Raw genomic sequence first — 5,825 nt, 5'->3', positions numbered from 1 at the left:
GATAGGGAAAGATTTGAGGGCATTAAGGCCTTTTAGGAAGGAAGATGGCAGGATGTTTGAGACATTTGGAAATATCTCGTGTGATCCACTACACTCGTTCAATGTAGAAAAATTTAAGGAATGGATTGACAGGCATAAGAACAACATTCTCATGCATTACCCAGTGTTTGATGATGACAGAGAACAATCAACTGAATGATTAATTTTAAAATAAAAACATTATAATAGCACTTGTGCAGTGTTTTCTTTTATGCTATTGTCTTTACCTGCAACACTCACGTGATGCAATATATTTGCTTTACACCAAAGTGAGGCTTAGTGATGAAGACAATAACATAAGGGAAAACCTGCAGAAGTACTATTGTAAAGAATGTAAAGCTGTTCGTATTTTCCCCATGGATTTCAGTAAGGCCTTCGACAGTGTAAAACATAGTTTATTATCGGAGAAACTGAGGCGAATTGGTCTTAATCCATATGTATTCAACTGGTATCTTAGCTTCTTAAAAGATAGAGAACAAAGAGTTGTCAGCAATGGATTTGTTAGTGTCTGGACACGAGTGAATATAGGAACTACTCAGGGTAGTGTGAGTGGCCCACAATTATTTAACATCTCTATTAATGATCTTGAGATATTATCAGCATCAGATCCTGGGTTGGTTAAATACGCGGATGAATCCAATATTATATCCCCAGTTTGGAAAGAAAAGGATGCTTCTGACGAGATGGTTCAACAGTTTTTAGAGTGGTCAAGTCATAATTGTATGAAGAGTAATCCTACTAAATGTAAAGAGTTGATTATTCGAAAGGAAAGCTGTACTGAAATATTTCCTGTGGTGGCTGGCATTCCGCAAACGCCATCGCCATCTATCGTTTTGTTGGGAGTTACATTCCAAGAAGATAGCCGATTTACAATTCATGTTTATGAAAAACGTAAAAAGGCCAATAAGTGCCCCAGTGTTTTCTCATTGTTTCCATCCAATTTAATGCTTTTTGAGACGATGTCATAAACGTAAATATATTTCGAAAGAAATTAGTGTGCAGGAATTGCTGGAAAAGCAAGATAAAAAACTTTTTAGTAAGGTCAGGCAAATTGGACAGCACCCGTTAAGAAACTTGTTGCCAAAGAAGAAAGTCAATAGATATGAACTAAGAAATAAATATAGTAACTTTCTAAAGATTAACACAGATCGCTTTAAAAATTCATATATTAATCGTCTAATTTTTAAATATAATCCAGTATTGTAAATTGTTTCATCCTGTAATCTTAAATGTAACATAAGATATGTATTTTTTATCTTGTGAAGAAATAAAGACATTTTATTTATTTATTATTTATTTATTGCTATAGAATTAAAGTAATTCCGAAAAATGAAAGCATAATACAAATTTTATTCCGTATATTTCGAATCAAGATCGATTCATCTTCAACAGAATGCTTTACAAGATTTGCGTAACCATAAAGCGCGTACAAGTATTTTAAAACACGCGTGAGCGTAGCAAAATCAATTCTATATGTGCTAAAACTATCAGTTACTACTGCTATATTTGGGGGAAATTATTTCAGACTGAACTATTTGAAACCCATCACCACTTAATACAATTAACAATTTAACTACCCATATCACAATTTAACCATGGTACACATATGCCAGATTGATATACTCATTGGCACTGGCACTGTTCTGTTGTTGAGTGATATATTCTACCAGTAAAATACTAAAGTAAGGTCTGTCGGGGTGCATTGGGACTTATATGTATTATGCTATATATTTTAGACTTTGTTACATATAAGATAATTTAATTTAATACTTTTAATACATACAGTTGTTGTCAAAAAGGTTATATATATATATATATATATATATATATATTGTAGTTTGTTACTAGGTATTACTTAGTAAAAACTTCTTTCGATGCCGGCATGTGGAAACAAGTTCGTTACGCTTGTTCAAAGAGCTTAATTCAGGATGACATATTATGATAAATTTCTCAGATAGGCATAAATTACAGCGTTTAGTTTTATTACAATACGGTTGTGATTTCTTAATGATTTTCCAACTGATAGTGTGCGGTGTATTAGAGTCCTTTAATTTCCAAATGTGTTTGCTTAGCTCGGTGGCGTTTTTCTTTGATTTGTTGCGGAAAGAGCAGGTATGGTTGAGGTAGCGTGTCTTAAATGTGTTCTCAGTAAGGCCAACGTAGGTTTGGGATTCTTTCGTGCTTTCATTCTTCACGGTCGCTTGGTAGACGATAGCTTTTGTTAGGCATTCACCTTGTAGGGGACAGGATTCTTTCGCGCGACAGTTGCAATTCTTTTCTTTGTCGGTAATGTTGTTGGCTTCATTGCGTAGGATAGATTTGTTGTGTGACGAAATGATGTTCTGGACGCTTGGCATACAACTGTAACTTAGCTTCAATGTGTTCCGATTGAATATTTTGTGTAGTGGGTGGTCACGGGGAAAGGAATCGTCTACGGCTTTCAGAAATTTATGGCCAATGTTAGTTTTTACATTTGAGCTGTACAGGGGATTATACCAAATGATATAACGGGATCTGTGGCGGTTGTGTTGAGTGGGTTGAGGATCATAGTGTAAGTTATAGTTGTAGCCGCTCTCTTTCAATGCTTCTTGGTATGGCCGTTTACTTGAATCGAATGCTTGCTTGTCTGAGGAGATTTTTGAAAGGCGTTGGTTGATGGTTTCCAGGATTCTGCGTAGGATAGATGGGGGGTGATTACTCTGGACGTGCACGTACTGCGGGACGTTCCCTGGCTTCGTGTACGGTCGATATGTGCCGGTCCTAAGGTCGAAAGTAATGTCCAGGAAGTTGACGCATTTCTTATTGGCCTCTATCGTTAGCTTTAGTTTGTTGTCGCTGAATACTTTGCAGATTTCTTTCTTTACTCTTTCTATTTCTCTGGGTCGGGCGTTGAATGCGCTGAGGCCGTCGTCTCGGTAAAGTCCAATGTCCTTTCGGTATGTGGTTGGAAGTTGGGACAACAGATATGCACCCACCAATTCGCATGTTTCCGCTCCGTCAAAACTGCCCATTGTCACATCAAAATTCGAGCTAGACTCTCTCTTGCACCAAGGTTCACTTTCGCTGAAGAGCAAGGAGTTCTTAGCTTGAATTATAATGTGTCTTTCTTCCTCTTTGATGTTATCATATTCTGACGCGAATGTAATAGCTTTGTTTAAGAGCTCGTCTGTTATTGAGGGGAAAACTCGACAACGTCAAAGCTAATAAACAAGTGCGAAGGTTTGTTGTTAATGTTCTTGAACCATTTGATTACTGCGTCGCTGTTCTTCCATTGCATGACCCCTGTAGCTGACACTATGTTCTTGTTGATTCGTTCGAGGATATTCGTTTGAGCGGCTACAACTATAACTTACACTATGATCCTCAACCCACTCAACACAACCGCCACAGATCCCGTTATATCATTTGGTATAATCCCCCGTACAGCTCAAATGTAAAAACTAACATCAGCCATAAATTTCTGAAAGCTGTAGACGATTCCTTTCCCCGTGACCACCCACTACACAAAATATTCAACCGGAACACATGAAGCTAAGTTACAGTTGTATGCCAAGCGTCCAGAACATCATTTCGTCACACAACAAATCTATCCTACACAATGAAGCCAACAACATTACCGACAAAGAAAAGAATTGCAACTGTCGCGCGAAAGAACCCAGTCCCCTACAAGGTGAATGCCTAACAAAAGCTATCGTCTACCAAGCGACCGTGAAGAATGAAAGCACGAAAGAATCCCAAACCTACGTTGGCCTTACTGAGAACACATTTAAGACACGCTACCTCAACCATACCTGCTCTTTCCGCAACAAATCAAAGAAAAACGCCACCGAGCTAAGCAAACACATTTGGAAATTAAAGGACTCTAATACACCGCACACTATCAGTTGGAAAATCATTAAGAAATCACAACCGTATTGTAATAAAACTAAACGCTGTAATTTATGCCTATCTGAGAAATTTATCATCATATGTCATCCTGAATTAAGCTATTTGAACAAGCGTAACGAACTTGTTTCCACATGCCGGCATCGAAAGAAGTTTTTACTAAGTAACACCTAGTAACCAACTACATGTAATACGACCTAATTAATTATGCATCTCTTGTATATAGCCGTTATGCTGTTGTAATTACATATTATTTACCTGATGAGTGTGGCAAGCTTAACGCTTGTCATACGAAACAGTTTTGTAGTAAATAAAATTCGATGAAGTAACTCGTGTTTCTCATCCTGTGTTATATCGCTCTGCGCAAGCATTGAGCACTCTGTCCGGACAATTCGGGTAATGCTATTATAATTACCTTGATATATTAAACTAGATTGTCGAACATCATTGCCTTTTGCTCCTGATATTTGCTTTTCTGTAATCCGAATCACCCTAATGAAACATGATATCTGTATAAGAAGTGTTCTTGATTAACAAAAACGCAAAGCGCCTCTAAGCGCTTTACATCGTTGATATTTGGGGGAATGAATTTTACTCATTCTATTTTTACTCTTTTACTCATTCTATTTTTACTCTTTTACTCATACTTTCTAGAAATTAGTTTGAATGCAATGCACACATTGAAAAGAGCAAATAAGTTTAATTTAGTGTTATTACTGTCTAAATGTTTCCTTACAAGCAACCAGAATGTTCAACCCCGGATGCCATTGTATAGGATGCCCTTTGGGCTTATCGATTATAATATCCGATTCTTTGCAAGCAATGCTATCCAGAGTGTACATGCCGAAAAACATTATGCAAGTTGGATTGAAACCATGTTTTCCCATTTTGGTCATAAATGGTTGAGCTTATTTCGTGGTCCAGCCTGGCAATATGAAACCCATCCTGGAATGGATTCATCAGGTGAACCTATCCCTTTACTTGATACAAAGGTGCCAAATAATTCTCTTTGCAGTGCCCTTTCAACCAGCGATGCTTCAGTTCTGGAACCCACAGCACAGACTTATGAATCTTCTCATATTGTTTCTTATGAAACCAGCAAGTCAAGTTCCTCAATTATGCCAGACGAAACTCCTTCAACCACCAGCATAATTGAACATGCCATGCTTGATAGTGGCATCCAAGCTGATACAGATGAGATGCAATTGTATTTAGCAATTCAAATGGTAACGAACAACCAATATTGAAGGAACAAACTTGATACAAATGGCATTGGAAAGTAGTGGTTTAAACTTGCTTGATATACCAGTTGGTTGTGAATCAAAACGCAGAGATAGTGCATCTCACTTGTGGACACAATTGACATGCAGTGAAACTGAAGAAATCAGGGATGGTGATGTATCACCAAGGCAGATGGAACACCATCACCATATTGAACCGAATGCTTGTACTCATCGTCGAAGTCGTAATAGTGGATTATATGATCCAATGAAGGTATGTGTCAACGATCAGAATATATGTATAAAAACAATAAGCATCAGTTTTGTTTACCATTGAGGTTGAAAGAAATTGACATGCTGATAAAATCATTTTGAACTGACAATATTCTGACCAGTTAAAATGGATAAGTTTTAATATCAATCCCTGATGGTTTAAAAACTCGATGAGTCGGGTGGCAGTCTGGAAACCTGAAGATGTATGTTTGATTTCTGCTTGAGTCAATGCATTTTTTTGTTGTGTCATGATATTGTCAGTGGGTTTTTTATGAAATAGGAGTAACTTGTATTCGATAGTTATGGTATTGTATTATGGTTAATGCCAGTATACGTGTACTACTATACATAATGCATGTACATAAGACATTGACAGAGGTATACAGTGTACAGTATGTCTCATTAGAT

General features: G+C 37.2%; 1 pseudogene; it reads left to right on the top strand.

Annotated features, from left to right (window-relative positions):
- The first annotated feature begins 761 nt into the window (after window positions 1-761).
- LOC114531164 lies at window positions 762-1,245 on the top strand (annotated as a pseudogene).
- The last annotated feature ends 4,580 nt before the right edge of the window (window positions 1,246-5,825 follow it).

This window comes from Dendronephthya gigantea, unplaced genomic scaffold, assembly GCF_004324835.1.
Source record: "Dendronephthya gigantea isolate DGI-Jeju-01 unplaced genomic scaffold, DenGig_1.0 000069F, whole genome shotgun sequence".
NCBI classification, from domain to species: Eukaryota; Metazoa; Cnidaria; class Anthozoa; order Malacalcyonacea; family Nephtheidae; genus Dendronephthya; species Dendronephthya gigantea.
This window is presented reverse-complemented; position numbering and strand designations above follow the sequence as displayed.